Source organism: Scyliorhinus torazame, chromosome 11 (assembly GCF_047496885.1).
Source record: "Scyliorhinus torazame isolate Kashiwa2021f chromosome 11, sScyTor2.1, whole genome shotgun sequence".
NCBI classification, from domain to species: domain Eukaryota; kingdom Metazoa; phylum Chordata; class Chondrichthyes; order Carcharhiniformes; family Scyliorhinidae; genus Scyliorhinus; species Scyliorhinus torazame.
This window is the reverse complement of record NC_092717.1, coordinates 17,725,509-17,742,507: the sequence shown is the minus strand read 5'-3', so window position 1 is coordinate 17,742,507 and position 16,999 is coordinate 17,725,509.

Sequence of the window (16,999 nt, the reverse complement as noted above, 5' to 3'; positions counted from 1 at the left end):
GTGTAGGGCAGCACTTAATGTCTACTTCGTGTAAATCAACATTAGGATTCTTCCGATAGTTTTCTGACATAGATTTTAATAACAGGGTAGGAGAGGAGGCCTAAAATAACAAATTGGTCACCATGCCTCCTACAACAATGACAACACGTCAAAATGTACTTCATTGGCTGTTAAGTGCTTTCAGATGTGCTGAGGTCATGACGGGTGCTATATGAATGCAAGTCTTTCTTTGCCCTGTATCTCCTGAGATGGAAATCAGGCTTTGGCCATATGGGAAGGAATCCAGAGAGAGAATCAAAATTGGGTCCAATGCCTGGGTACAGGGATAGAATTCCATCCCAGCAAGGAATGAAGAACAGGCAGAAGAGAGCGAGTTGTGGTGGAATATGTTGCACGCATGTTTTGGAACACTGCTGACATAGCACGCTTAGAACATAGAATAGAATTTACAGTGCAGAAGGAGGCCATTCAGCCCATCGAGTCTGCACCAGCCCTTTGAAAAGAACGCCCCACTTAAGCCCCAAACCTTCACCCTGTCCCCGTAACCCAGTAACCCCACCTAATCTTTTTGGACACAAGGGCAATTTAGCATGGCCAATTCACCTAACCTGCACATCTTTGGACCGTGAGAGGAAACCGGAGCACCCGGAGGAAACCCACACAGACACGGGGAGAAAGTGCAGACGCCGCACAGACAGTGACCCGAGCCAGGAATCGAACCTGGGACCCTGGTGCTGTGAAGCAATTGTGCTAACCACTGTGCTACCATGCTGCCCCACCAATTGCAACCAATGGACTGATATTCTACACCAGAGTGCTTGCGATTTTTAATATGCACTCACAGCAGGTAAGGTACCCCCCAGAGTGCTTGAACTTGGAAAATCGATCTTAAAATATCGAACAATCAAGTGAAATAAGAACAGAAATGCTTTAAAGACTCACCAGGTCACGTGGCATCTGTGGAGAGAGAAACAGAGTTAACGTTTCGAGTCTATGATTTTTCTTCAGAGCTAAAGAGAGAGATTAATGTGAAGGAAATGTGATGATCCCAACCTTCCTGTCGCTTGTCATTTCAACTCAGCACCTTGCTCCCATCCTCACATGTCCGTCCTTGGACCTGTTGCAATGCTCTAGTGAAGTCTGGAACAAACTGAAGGAGCAGCATCTTCGAATTAGGCATGTTGCAGCCTTCTGGATTCAACATTGAGTTCAACAAGTTTAGACTCTGACATTTCTCCTCCATGCTTTTTTTAACAAAATTTAGTGCATCCAATTTTTTTTCCAATTAAGGGGCAATTTAGCGTGGCCAATCCACCGACCCTGCACATCATTTAGGTTGTGGGGGTGAGACCCACGCAGACACGGGGAGAATGTGCAAAGTCCACACGGACAGTGACCCGGGGCCGGGATCGAACCCGGGGCCTCAGCGCCGTGAAGCAGCAGTGCTAACCACTGCGCCACCGTGCCGTCCGTTTTTCTCATCCATGTTGAGCCCTTTTTTTAAAAAATCCTAAATGTTTTTGGTCCCAATGCAAACCCCACACCCCCACCTCCACCTTCCCATTGAGCCATCTGTCACTTGTTCTTCAGTTTTGTTTTCACGGAGCAGTGACTTTGTTCACCTATTAACATGTTCTGCTATTCTACCTTTATGTCGTGACCAGCACCTTCCACAGTTCTTCTTGACTGCTATTAACACTTACTCTGTTTCGTGCCCCACACAGCTTTGTTGCAAGCTCTCCTCGCTCCCACCAGTCACCGACCTTCTCCTGTTCTCCACCCCCTTGTATACAGCGTACTACCCATCACATTCCTCCCTCTCTTTAACTCTGAGGAAGAGTCATAAGGACCCAAAATGTTAGTTTGGTTTTGCGTTCCGAAGAACCTGCCAGACCTGCTGAGTTTTTCCCAGCGATTCCGGTTTTTATTTCAGATTTCCGGCATCTGCAGTATTTTGTTTTTATTGACTATTCAGTGAGTTTGGACGTGGAGCCAGAAAAGTCTACGCTGAGTTGACACAGCATCACTGTAGCACTGATCCATTTCAGTAGCCAGAACACAGGTAGAAAAATTGGAATGGTGTAATTTTAAAAGGAGGTGCAAAAGCAGAGAGACCTTGGGAGTGGGGGTGCGGTGTATGTACACTGACCTTGGAAAGTGGCAGGGCAAGTTGAAAAGACTGTTTACAGATCGATTAAATGAAAGAATAATTTTCTTTTCTTCCTAGCCATTTTGGACCCTCCCTTTTCCCCTCATTGTGGCAACCCCTTGTTAATGTATGTCCCCACAGGCACTGGCCCATCTTCAATACCCCACAACGTAGCCACTCTTCATGTGTATCTTGGTGATTATCCGCAGATTCTTCAACCCCAGTCGTATCGCAGCTGAGCCTGGTCTCCATCCAACATTGTCTTCCGACAAGGGCCGAAGTGCACCAATCCGTGCAAACCCTGCCTTTGTTTCGCTTCGCTAAAACCAAGGCCATTGAGGCCAATTGTAGAATCCTTACACATCCAATGTAGAGGTCAATTAACTCAGTACAGGCCCAAGATGACCCCAGGACCTTCTTACGTATATGTCAACCGCTCACTAGAAAACACTGGACTGAACCAGCAGAGGTGTCTCCAGAAATAACAGAAGGAAAAGATATGATCGAATTATAAAATCATAGAAAGGTTCCCACTCAGAAGGTGGCCATTTGGCCCATGGCATTCATGCTGGCTCTGTGCAAAAGTTGTTCAGCAAGCCCTACTCCCCTGCCTTCACCCTGTAGCCTTCCAAAAGTTTTGTTTTCAGATAATTATCCAATTTCCTGTTGAAAGTCATGATTGAATCAGACCCTACCGCATTCTCAGGTGGTGCATTGAGGTCCTAACAAATCGCTGCCTAAAAAAGTTTTTTCTCCTTTCGTCTCAAGCACTCGAGCCAAGGGACATCTCAAAGCATTTAAATTTAAGGGGGCAATCTTGCAAAGGATGAGGAAAGAAATTATTGTGGCAAACTGCACCGAACTGGGGAAGGAAAATCTGGCAGATTACAGAGGAATGTATCCAGAGAACTATTTGGAACAATAATAAACCAGCACATGTCGCTAAGAGACAAGGGCCGGCTCTACCGGGATCCTCTAGTCCCACCAAAAGTCACCAGGTTTCTGGCATGCCCACCACGGCGGCACTGGAAAATCCTGCCCATTTCAGAAGGGCAGTAAAAAGTCAACAACATTGCTGGGGGTCTGGAGTCACATGTAGGCCAGACTGGGTAAGGATGGCGGATTTCCTTTCCCAAAGGGCATTAGTGAACCAGATGAATTTTTTTTTTTTTAAACAAAATTTAGAGTACCCAATTATTTTTTTTCCAATTAAGGGGCAATTTAGTGTGGCCAATCCACCTGCACATCTTTGGGTTGTGGGGGTGAAACCCACGCAGACATGGTGAGAATGTGCAAACTCCACACGGATAGTGACCCAGGGCCGGGATTCGAACCCGGATCCTCAGCGCCGCAGTCCCAGTGCTAACCACTGCGTCACATGCCGCCCGACAGATGAATTTTTATAATAATCAATGATAGTTCCATGGTCACCATTACTAAGACGGCCTTCTAATTCCTGATTGTATTAGTTGAATGTAACACTCTTTCCCCGGAGTCAGAAAGTTGTAGGTTCCAAGTCTCCCCAGGACTTGAGCAGAAATATCAAAACTGACACTGCAGCACTGAGGAATTGCTACACTGGTAAGAGGTGTTGCACTTTTTAAAACTGCAAGCACACTGATACAAAGCTTCTGTCTGTTGGTTACAACTGATGGACAAACATAGGTACCCATGTCTGCAATGTTCCAAAACATGTTCACAATGTACTCCATCACAGCTGTTCCCTTTTCCTCTCCTCGTTGCTTTCTGGGATACAGTTTCATTTCTGGACCGAGGCAACGGGACCCAATGTTGATTCTTCCTCTGAATTCCTGCCCATATGACCAAGGGCCTGATCTCTCGTCAACGACTCAGGGGCAGAGGAAGGGTTGCATTCATATAACTCCTTTCGCGCCCTCTCAGGTGGAGGTACATGTAACCCCCGGCACTGTTTTGAAGAACAGCAGACAAGTTCCTGGACAACATTCATCCCTCAATCAACTTCACAAAAACGGATGGACATTACCACATTGTGGGATCTTGCTGTGTGGATAATGTTTCCCAGATTACAACAGCGGCTACACTTCAAAAACTACTTAATTGTCTGTAAAGCATTTTGGGGCATCTAGTGGTCGTGAAAGTGTCTGAGACACCATGAGTTAAATGGGAGCTATGAAAGTAGCAGTGCAAATGTGGCTATTTTTGGCAGCAATCTATTGCTGATAAAAATGCATGTGATTTGTGTGGAAGTCCTGGAAACCCAAATTGATAATTCAGCATCTTGTTTAAACTTGCCCGTTTCTAAAATGTTTGTGTAATTAGCAGCAGGTTCACAACAGTAGCAAGATATACCTGAAATCTGCGTGACAATATTGTTTTAATTGATTATTTCTAGAGTACTTATGAAAATAATTAGCGCAGGAAAAACAAATAAACAGAAAACAAGGCAAACAGTCTGGGCAGGTGCAATTATTTGGCAGTTACCAACATTTGTATTTTGAAAGCCTTTTACACTTTCAAATGCCAGAGCTTCAGAAATAAACAAATTCTGTGCAACATTAATGAGGTCATGGCGCATTTCGAGTTACCTTGCCGTCAATGTCTATCAGCGCAAACAAGTTCCCACACAGGAATAGACTTACATCTGGAAGGCTGCATGAAGGCTTTCCTCTAAATTCTCTGACGGTTCCGGATTGACCTCCTCCCGAGATTTTGCTCCCTAAAGAAAACAGAGATCACCAAGGGTGAAGCTACCATCCGAACCAAAAGAGAAACCCTTGCCCAGACTATGCCGGGAGAAATTCCATGTAGCCAAAGTACGGAATTCTGCCGGAATTTCAGAGAGAAGGGTTTGCAATTTAGCGAAGAGGTTGGGATCCAGTGGGATTCCACTCCATTGGTGACTTGCCAGGACATTGTGCTCCAGTGTTCGGGGCACCTCTTATTCCCATGCCAAATGATGTCCTCTCCTGTGCCCAGTGGAAATTCCGCCCAATCTGGTCCTGATGGGTCCGGCAAGACCTACACTCGCCGAGAGCTCCAATTTCTTCCTCCTCCTTGATGGAATGAACACCCCTATTATGTCACAAACGCACGTGAGCGCCACTCACTGAATATTTAATTGGCTCCGCCCTTGACTTTTGCCCATGGTTACTGTCAAGTCAGTTAGCAGTGGAAAGAAGACCTATCCCAGCAGACTCCCAAGGGGGCAATGATGCTGTGGAATTTCAGCCCGTGTATCTGTCAACTGAATTAGTTATTTGTGTCTGGAACTACAAACATTTCAAATGACTGTATATCCACTTTGGACACTTAATAACATCAAGGGCATGTACATTAAGAGGGTATGCTGAGCTATGCAGACCAGGGCTAACTCTCTGACATATCTCCATGGTGCTCATGTTCCTGCTTCCCCGTTGTGTCTCTTTGAATTGCAGTTATCTCTTTGCTTCTCTCATTATACTCTGATACTTCCTATTCCCTGTCTAATTCTGTTTTGGGATGGGTTGGTGGATTAGATGGCAGAGAAGTTTGTGAGGGGTTCGGGTTTGTGGTGACAGGTATAGGGTAGCTCAGGCAGCACGGTGGCACAGTGGTTAGCATTGTTGCCCCACGGCGCCAAGGTCCCAGGTTCGATCCCGGCTCTGGGTCATTGTCCGTGTGGAGTTTGCACATTCTCCCCGTGTTTGTGTGGGTTTTGCCCCCACAACCCAATGATGGGCAGGGTAGGTGGATTGGCCACACTAAATTGCCCCTTAATTGGAAAAAATGAATTGGGTAGGTAAAGGGTAGCTCGAAGCCTAGTGGCCACCCTCAACTGCTTCACCTGATCCTCTTGATTCCACTGTCATGGCATTCTTTGTTTTTTATCCCCGTCCCACATCCAGTCCCTTTCCATGTTCCCGCCCCTTTGCTTATCTCACATCCCCTAACAGTTTCCTTTAGCTGGATGCCCCGATTATATCCTCTCAGATCCCTTGCTTCCCTCCTATGTCACTCACCTGCCTCTCATTCTTTGTCCCTCCCCAAACCCACACCTTGCCTTCCCCACCCTCATGTTGTGCTACCTCCTCTCTCACCAGCTGCCTTTCTGTCACTTCGCCATCCCAAATGCCGGATTCTCCTGAACTCCTCAATTCATATCTCCTCCCCATGGATGCCAAACCATTTCAGCCCTCACAGTCCCTCCTGAACCAGGCCCAAGCATCCTGAACTCCTGAAGTTATGAAGAAGATTGGTAATATGCACATCTTCAATTTTAAAATTCTCATCCTTCTTTACAAATCCTGGCAGGGCCTCACCCCTCCCTTTCTCTGTAAGCTTCTCCAGTCCCACAACACTCCGAGATCTCTCTGTTCCTCCAATTCTGGTCCCTCGCACATCTCTAATTTCCTCGGTCCTATCTGCCTAGGCCCGAAGATTTTGAACTCCCTCCCTAAACCTCTCCGTCTCTCTCTCTCCACCTCTCGCTCCATTCTTTTAGATGTTCTTCAAAATCGCACTTCTACGAACAACCTTTCAGTCCCCTGGCCTAATAATAATAATAATCTTTATTATTGTCACAAGTAGGCTTACATTGACACTGCAATGAAGTTACTGTGAAAATCCCCTAGTCACCACATTCCGGCACCTGTTCGGGTACACTGAGGGAGAATTCAGAATGTCCAAATTACCTAGACTTGTGGGAGGAAACCGGAGCACCCGGAGCAAACCCACGCCAACACGGGGAAAACGTGCAGACTCCGCACAGACAGTGACCCGAGCTGGGAATCGAACCTGGGACCCTGGCGCTGTGAGGCAACAGTGGTAACCACTGTGCTACCGCGCTGCCCATGTCACCAATGTGATTTGGTAAAATTGGGATATTTCTGGAGGGAGGAACCACGATACCCAGCCATCGACATGGACAACCTTTGGCCAGATATTTCACGACAGCATGTGGAAGGTGGGCACTCGATATGGCACTGGTGCCACTGGCCATAATGCCAACTACATGCCACCGCTCCCTAACACACCAGCCGGGCCAGTTTGGAGGGCCGAGGCAGATGTCAGCCGTGGGGTCACAGATATGGCTATTCCCTAGAAAATGTTGATATAAAAAAATAAAATGCACAAACTGTGACACACAAAGTAAGGTTAATGCGAACAGAAAGTGTGCACCCGATTTATTAATCTCGTAATGGAGAAGCATAATGCCATACAGTACGACATAGCCTGAAATTAATTACATTTTCAATGAAGTTTACAAAAGAAACAAAACAATGGAACAAACATGACAAAATACCTACACAATATATACTAATTCTTAAAAATGGAAACATATGCACATACATATCTATGTTTAAAAAAGGAAATCAAAACCACCCACATGGAATAAAGCACAGGAGAGATGTAATGAAAAAATCAGTAAAGATACTTTATTGTGACATTTTAATGTAACTACAAATCTGTCCAGTTTAAAGAAATGCTTTATATTTAAGCTGCTTTCAGCAAATAACACACATCACTAACGCATAACGGTATTAATAAAGTAGCTACAATGCTGGTAATTTAACATTATTTGTGCGGGTGCATGCTTATTACATCAGGCAGCTTCGACAGAATAAAATACACATTACACATGCTGACTAGCAATGAATTCTTAACCTTTTTTTTTGTCTGTTATGCAATAAAAACAGTGATAAACGCTAACCTTCCTGAACAGAAATGGTGCTTTTTGTTTCGCACAGTATAGAATCATTTACTTTTAAGGCCACTTAAATTCACTCAAGGGGGGGTAGATGGATTTAAAGTAGAGGTTCGCCATGATTTAATTGAATGGAGGGACTGGATGGCTTATCCCTGCACACGTTCCCATGTTAAGCTATGTAGAGCAATGTCGCGCAAATGCGACCCATACATTTCTGATGATTTCATGTGCACAAAAAACTCAGAATTGCATTTTATTGACTCTGTACTTCCAGCACAGTCACATCCAAGAAGGTCGGGGGCCACAGTGCTGTCATGCTCATCGTCCCCATCGCACTTCCTTTAAGCATGGGAATCCAGGATCACTACTGAGTTTACCCTTTAAATAGTCCTCCAACTCAATTTTAAAGCATGGCTTCTCATAGAGCAATAACTAGCTTATGTGGCATTTATTTTTAATGCTTCATCCCACCCCCCACCCCCCTGAGATTGTGTTGCAGTTATCGCAAAATTTTGTAAGGTTTTTCAAGAGGTTAAGCAGTGAAAGATTACTCCCACTAGTCGGTGATTCGGTCACAAAGAGCCTAAATTCAGGACTTGTACCAAAAAGCATGACGGAGGTGGTTTGAAGACATTTTTGCTCATACAAAGGATTATTAAAATGCGGAGTATATTGCCACAAAGTTACCATTCAAGCTGAGTCAATCATGGCATTTAAAGGAGAATTAGATACACAGGAAGAGGAGTAACATCAAAGGAGGACGGAGGAAGGGAGAGGAAAGGGATTAGATGAGACATGTTTTAGTGTGAGCAGGCTACTGGCACAGACAGGTCAACCAGACTCCTTCAGTGTCAATATTTCTATCATTCTTATCGTACTTCGCGGTGGAAGTTTTAGCGTTCTGAGTCCAGCTCTGTATCCTGCAAAATGTGAGACTTGTGTTTCGCCTCATTTGGTCGGGGGGGGGGATCGGTCGTCATCAGTGGGGGGGTCACCCCTCGGCTGGGGTTGAGGGGCTCAGCGCCAACCCCCCAGATTGTGTACATCGATACCAGGGGCAACTCCAGCTGCTGCCTGAACACCGAACACCCCCCAGGACAGCCCTGTCCGTGGTAATATGGTGCAGGTCAGTTTAACACCCACTGACCGTGGCAGCCCACTGGCCGCAAAGCTGAGGTTATTGCTAATATGAAATTGGCAATGTTAGTTATGTGAGCACTCCACAGATCCAAAGTGGATTCCCGTGGTTAGACGTGCCATGTCGCAGGTGAGTGTTACTGCCTATCATTCCAATCAGACGATGAGACCTCGACACTTTGTCTGACCGTGGGAGGCGTTAACACCACAGAGGCAGCAGCCAACAATCAAACACCCAAGGACTGGGCCTCAGCACTGGGGCTATCCCCGTGACCAGAGGGTAGGTGTGTACATTGGGGAGGGAACCTGCACTTGGTCCTAGTAATGTTCCCGGACGGGTTCTGAGGTCCAGGGGCCCCTGCTGTGGCCGGGGTGCATGTGTAGGGCGGGGTTCCTCAGCACAACCGGCTTGTTGGGTGGCACCCTGGGAGAAGGCGGGGAATGTAAGGGTGGGGAAGGCTTGGGGGATTTGAGGGTATCCTTTATCCGCCAAGAGCTAACTGGTCATTCTGGCATGTCCCTCGAAGACGCCGGGGATCTCTGACTGCCTCAGGATGTGGTTGTCATGCACACTCCCTGGGAAGCGGCATGGTACCACAATGGTTAGCACTGTCACTTCACAGCTCCAGGGTCCAGGTTCGATTCCCAGCTTGGGTCACTGTCAGCGCGGAGTCTGCAAGTTCTCCCCATGTCTGCGTGGGTTTCCTCCGGGTGCTCCGGTTTCCTCCCACAGTCCAAAGGTGTGCAGGTTAGGTGGATTGGCCATGCTAAATTGCCCTTAATGTGGGCTTAAGTGGGACGCTCTTTCCAGGGTCCGTGCAGACTCGAGGGACCAAATGGCCTCCTTCCGCACGGTAAATTCCATGATTCTATGCTGAAAATGCAGTTCCAGTGCCTGGGCCCCTCTGCTGGTGCCCTGCAGTACACCCCACAGTTGGCACTGCAGGGGACGGTGTGCTGAAGGTGGAGAACGAGGAACGTGCGGCCTCATCGGATGAGGAGGATGAGGAGGAGCCAGACCAGGAGGGGCTGGAGGAAGAGCCCGGGGACGACTCACGGGAGCAGCCGGAGGATGGAAGATGGACGGTGACGTCGAGTGTCAGGCATGCCCTCAAAGATTGGGACATGTTTTGGAGTACCTCGGCAATACCCATCTGAGATAGGGACTTGCTCCGCAGCGCCTCAGCAAGGTCCAGCTGAGATTGGGACACGGACCTCAATGACTGGGACATGCTCTGGGGCACCTTGGCAATGCCCACCTAAGACTGCGACATGTTCCTCAGTAACTCAGAAAGGTCCACCTACGTTCTCCCCATGGGGCAGCACGGTAGCATAGTGGTTAGCAAAATTGCTTCACGGCTCCAGGGTCCCAGGTTCGATACCCGGCTTGGGTCACTGTCTGTGCGGAGTCTGCACGTTCTCCCCGTGTGTGCGTGGTTTTTCTCCAGGCACTCCGATTTCTTCCCACAGTCCAAAGATGTGCAGGTTAGGTGGATCGGCCATGATAAATTGTCCTTAGTGTCCAAAATTGCACTTAGTGTTGGGTGAGGTAACTGCGTTATGGGGATAGGGTGGTGGTGTGGGCTTGGGTAGGGTGCTCTTTCCAAGAGCCGTTGCAGACTCAATGGGCCAAATGGCCTCCTTCTGCACTGTAAATTCTATGATCTATGTCTGCGTGGGTTTCCTCCGGGTGCTCCGGTTTCCTCCCACAGTCCAAAGACGTGCGGGTTAGGTGGATTGGCCATGCTAAATTGCCCTTAGTGTCCAAAAAGGTTAGGAGGGGTTATTGGGTTACGGGGATAGAGTGGAAGTGAGGGCTTAAGTGGGTCGGTGCAGACTCGATGGGCCGAATGGCCACCTTCTGCACTGTATGTTCTATGTTCTAACTGTGCACTGCTGTTTTTGTGATATGATGGGACTATGTTGGTGCTGTTTGGAACACCTCTATTGATTGTAAGGTCAAGGCAGCAGTTACCTTGAGAGCCAGTGGCGGATGTATATCCCGGTTTTAACTTCAGCAGTTTACAGATTTATGTGAAGGCTTTCTGGGGAGTGCGTTCTCCTCTTTGAAGGTGACCTCCTGCATGTGCAACTTGGAATGCTTGACCCTGGAGTGACATAATGACAGATGAAGCAGACACAGAGAAGGTGCCAATGCATGTCTGGCGAAGGTCCCTCTCAAACCTCCTTCTCCGCTGCCTGTAAAAATGGAAGAAAGTCAAAAGGACTTCCTGCAGAGGCAGTGCAGTATGAAGTCTTCAGGTATATTCAGGTCTGCAGTCGTCGATTGCAAGACAGCTTTCAAAAGCTCTCTGCACTGATTCAGGTCACCCTGTGCCGAGTGAGAAAACTGACACAGTGAGAGAAGTGACTACCCAGTTTGTGAAGCTTCAGCAAGGGGAGAAACAGCAAGAAACAAATGCAGGAATTGTTTAATTAGAACAAAAGGGTTTACAAAAATGAAAGTGGGACCTCCATTGCCTCAACTAATGATAACAGATGCTGAACTCTGAGCCATTGATAGTGCATTGGGAATGTTTGGTAACGCACTGTGCACATTAGACTCTGAATGAGTAATCAGATATTAACTCTCGAGTTAATGCCGATTAATGCAGAATCATGGCCACTTGAAAGGTTTTTCGGTGGTCTTTGATCATGTTTTATTTTTTTAATCCATTGTAATAGATTATCATAGAATTTCATAGGATTGACATTGCAGAAGGAGGCCATTCGGCCCATCGAGTCTGCACCTGCTCTTGGAAAGAGCACCCGTCCCAAAGTCAACACTTCCACCCCATCCCCATAACCCAGTAACCCCACCCAACACTAAGGGCAATTTTGGACACTAAGGGCAATTTATCATGGCCAATCCACCTAACCTACACATCTTTGGACTGTGGGGTAAACCGGAGCACCCGGAGGAAACCCACGCACACACGGGGAGGATGTGCAGACTCCGCACAGACTGTGACCCAAGCCGAAATTGAACCTGGGACCCTGGAGCTGTGAAGCAATTGTGCTAGCCACAATGCTACCGTGCTGTCATGGGGCACAATCTAACGGAAAAGTTGCAAAGTGTCGGAGCTCGCGAGAATTGCTGGGTGCTTCCCGCACGCTGATCCGGCAAGACCGCCATAGAGGTATCTAAAGCAATTACGGCCAGTAATGATGATCACAGGCTTCATACCGGAAATGACTGTCCTGCCAGCTGATTCAACTGGACTGTGCCCGGCAGCTCCCCGCTAATGAGGGGGAGCAGCTCTTAAAGTGATCCCACAGATCAAACCCTGGACAGCACGCAGCCGTACCACCCCTGATTCGGAGATGCCGACTTGGCCAGCCTTTGCCAGAGTGTACAAAGAACAAAGAACAAAGAAAAGTACAGCACAGGAACAGGCCCTTCGGGACTCCAAGTCTGCGCCGACCATGCTGCCCGTCTAAACTAAAATCTTCTACACTTCCGGGGTCCGTATCCCTCTATTCCCATCCTATTCATGTATTTGTCAAGATGCCCCTTAAATGTCACTATCGTCCCTGCTTCCACCACCCCCTCCGGCAGCGAGTTCCAGGCACCCACTACCCTCTGTGCAAAAAAACTTGCCTCGTACATCTCCTCTAAACCTTGCCCCTTGCACTTTAAACCTATGCCCCCTAGTAATTGACCCCTCTACCTTGGGAAAAGGTCTCTGACTATCCACTCTGTCTATGCCCATCAAAACTTTGTAGACTTCTATCAGGTCGTCCCTCAACCTCTGTCGTTCCAGTGAGAACAAACCGAGTTTTTCAACCTCTCATCATAGCTAATGCCCTCCATACCAGGCAACATCCTGATAAATCTCTTCAGCACCCACATGCCTCCACATCCTTCTGGCAGTGTGGCGACCAGAATTGAACGCTGTCCTCCAAGTGTGGCCTAACTAAGTTTCTATACAGCTGCAACATGACTTGCCAATTTTTATACTCAATGTCCCGGCCAATGAAGACAAGCATGCCAGATGCCTTCTTGACTACCTTCTCCACCTGTGTTACCCCTTTCAGTGACCTGTGGACCTGTAAACCTAGATCTCTCTGACTGTCAATACTCTTGAGGGTTCCACCATTCACTGTATATTCCCTTCTAAAATGCATTACCTCACATTTGTCCCGATTAAACTCCATCTGCCATCTCACCCCCCAAGTCTCAAACAATCTAAATCCTGCTGTATCGTCTGACAGTCCTCATAGCTATCTGCAATTCCACCAACCTTTGTGTCGTCCGCAAACTTACTAATCAGACCAGTTACATTTTCCTCCAAATCATTGATATATACTGCGAACAGCAAAGGTCCCAGCACTGATCCCTGCGGAACAACATGAGTCACAGCCCTCCAATTAGAAAAGCACCCTTCCATTGCTACTCTCTGCCTTCTATGACTTAGCCAGTTCTGTGTCCATCTTGCCAGCTCACCTCTGATCCCGTGTGACTTCACCTTTTGTACCAATCTGCCATGAGGGACCTTGTCAAAGGCCTTACTGAAGTTCATGTAGACAACAATCATTGCTTCACCTGCATCAATCATCTTTGTGACCTCCTCGATAAATTCTATCAAATTAGAGAGACACGACCTCCCCTTCACAAAACCGTGCAGCCACTCGCTAATACGTCCACTTGCTTCCAAATGGGAGTAGATCCTGTCTTGAAGAATTCTCTCCAGTAATTTCCCTACCACTAACGTAAGGCTCACCGGCCTGTAGTTCCCTGGATTATCCTTGCTACCCTTCTTAAACAAAGGAACAACATTGGCTATTCTCCAGTCCTCCGGGACATCACCTGAAGACAGTTAGGATCCAAAGATTTCTGTCAAGGCCTCAACAATTTCCACACTTGCCTCCTTCAGTATTCTGGGGTAGATCCCATCAGGCCCTGGGGACTTAGCCATCTTAATATTTTTCAAGACACCCAACACCTCTTCTTTTTGGATCTCAATGTGACCCAGGCTATCTACACACCCTTCTCCAGACTCAACATCCACCAATTCCTTCTCTTTGGTGAATACTGATGCAAAGTATTCATTTAGTACATCGCCCATTTCCTCTGGCTCCACACATAGATTCCCTCTCCTGCCCTTCAGTGGGCCAACCCTTTCCCTGGCTACCCTCTTGCTTTTTATAGACATGTAAAAAGCCTTGGGATTTTCCTTAACCCTATTTGCCAATGACTTTTCATGGCCCCTTTTAGCCCTCCTGACTCCTTGCTTAAGTTCCTTCCTACTTTCTTTGTATTCTAGACAGGCTTTGTCTGTTCCCAGCCTTCTAGCCCTGACAAATGCCTCCTTTTTCTTTTTGACGAGGCCTACAATATCTCTCGTTATCCAAGGGACCCAAAATTTGCCATACTTATCCTTCTTCCTCACAGGAACATGCCGGTCCTGAATTCCTTTCAACTGACATTTGAAAGCCTCTCTCATGTCAGATGTTGATTTACCCTCTAACATCCACCCCCAATCTAGGTTCTACAGTTCCCGCCTAATATTGTTATAATTAGCCTTCCCCCAATTTAGCACATTCGCCCTTGCATCACTCTTATCCTTGTCCACCAGCACTTTGTATAGGGCACGGTGGAGTCCAGACAGCATATCCTGTTCCCCCGAAGGGGTCGAGGGTCAGCCACAGGTCAGCCAGTGCCGCCTGGAATGCAGTGTCAGCGGCCGTCAGGTGTAACCAGGAGGACCGCCAACTAGTGCCGCAAGTCGCTCAACAGCCTCCAGCGGGCCGAATGGCATCTGAGCCCTGGCATCAGTCCCGCCTGTCACACCCCACCGCCCCCCCCCCGCCGCCCCCATAACGACCTGGCAGTTGGCACCACACCAATCTCAGCACAATACCGTGTCTGTGCCCTCGAGGTACGGTAGCACAGTGTTTAGCACTTTTGCTTCACAGCGCCAGGGTCTCGGTTTCAATTCCCGCCTGGGTCACTGTCTGTGCGGAGTCTGCACGTTCTCCCCGTGTCTGCGTGGGTTTCCTCCGGGTGCTCCGGTTGCTCCCACAAGTCCCGAAAGACGTGCTGTTAGGTGAATTGGACGTTCTGAATTCTCCCTCAGTGTACCCGAACAGGCGCCGGAGTATGGTGACTAGGGGATTTTCACAGTAACTTCATTGCAGTGTTCATGTAAGCCTACTTGTGACAATAATAAAGATTATTATTATTATTAGCGCACCCTGGCACCCACCAGCACACCCCACCTATGCCCAGCAGCGGTACCCACGCCTGTCCCCCACCCCGCGATGTATGAACATGCGGCTCATGGTGCACTCTCTCTGTCCCCACAATGACAAGAATTTTTGTGTCACGTCTGTGAAAATCGTGCCCAATTCCTGAGGATGCAGCATCCATTCAACCGAAAGATGTGACTCCAGGTCATTTACTGCACAGGGTGATTTTAAGACTGATGGAGGTATTAAGGCAAGCTCAAAATACCGCCCCATGGCCGGACTTTTCCGGCCGTTTACTGCGGCGAGATCCTCTGGTCCCGCCGTTGGTGCACCTCCGCCACGGGGTGTCTAGCAGCAGGGGCGCATTCAGCGGGAATCTCTGTTAGCAATGGTGGGACCAGAAGATCCTGCTGCTGACTCCTGGTGGGCCACCTCTGCCAACATGAAACATGCGGCGAGGGCAGGGACGGAATCCCACTTACCAGGTCAATGTCTAAAATTTACAAATCATGCACTAACAGCACTTGCAGACATGACACTTGTCTTTGCTGCCCTTGTGAAATCATTAAATCTCGCCCTTTACTGGAAAGGGGGCCTGAGGAGGCATTAATCAATATTTGTGCCGTTCTCTTTCAAATGGTTGCCGTATTGACATTCCTTGCAGCGCACATTCCCGCTGTTCCACTCCAGTGCCTAACTTGAACAACATTTATGTCACAGTCCGGAGGTTTGAGGGTCTCTTCATATTCCTTCCTTTATGGGTTCATGTCTTCAGCTTGGTGACCCCGCTGTTTCCGCCTCGAACCCTGTAAGCTTTATGTGTTCACGCCAAACCTCCACCTACCGATCCTCCTGCTGTAGGCAGACGAGCGTCGGCAGGACTTGCACATTTGGCTCACCCCGCAATATTCCAAGGATCCGATTCCGGAATTTTTAACAGGGAGAGGATCGGCAACCACTGGCCAGACAGAATCCCAATCGATTGTAGATATGGCAGCAGCCTGAGTGCCGTACACTTTCAGAGGATGTGTGTGTACACCACACAGATTATAGAATGATAAACGAACAGAGCCACTTGAAGGGGATGAAGGAAGTCATGCATCTGATCAATTGCCTTTGAGGTGGTTGCCAGCTCACTGATTTTATTTTCTTTGTGAATTAAAATTTGCAGAATGGTGTTCATTTATCTTCATTGCTGGCCAATAAAGCATTTCAGTCCATCAGCATTCTTTGTAGGCTAGACCCTACTGGCTAATTTGGGGCATTTGTATGTGCCAGATTCATGACTGTTCATTACATCAATACAGATAATCGCCCCAAACTACCAAGGAAGAGGCCATGAGTGCCCATTCTGTGCCCCTATAGACAGGAACCTGTGTCCAGTGATCTATTGATCCCCATCACAAGCTAATAACTTTGCTCACTGAAATTTCCAGTGGGAGTCCAGTCGCACAAGCTCTGTGCCTAACAGGGGTAAAGTGTTGGGAATAGGGGAGATGTAGGAGGCAGCAAATTCGGGATTCAGTCTGGATGGAGTCAAGAATTAATTGAGGATTGCTGTAACAGGTGGGGAGAGCCGCCAATCAGGGAAGTGTCTGACTCAACGTGTTGACTGCTGGGTAGCGTTATCTGTGTCCAATTTGGTGCCACTTCCAAAGAAAATCTTTCCGATTTGGCATAGGTATCCAAACAGGTGACATTATTATCATCATATCGTGTCAAAGCAGCACAAAACAACAGGCTTCCTCACCTTTCGCTCTCTCTTTCATCTCCAAAAAAGCCTTGCAATGGTTTAGCACCTTTCATGATCACAGAATGTCCCAAAGTCCCGAAAGATGTGCTGTTAGGTGAAT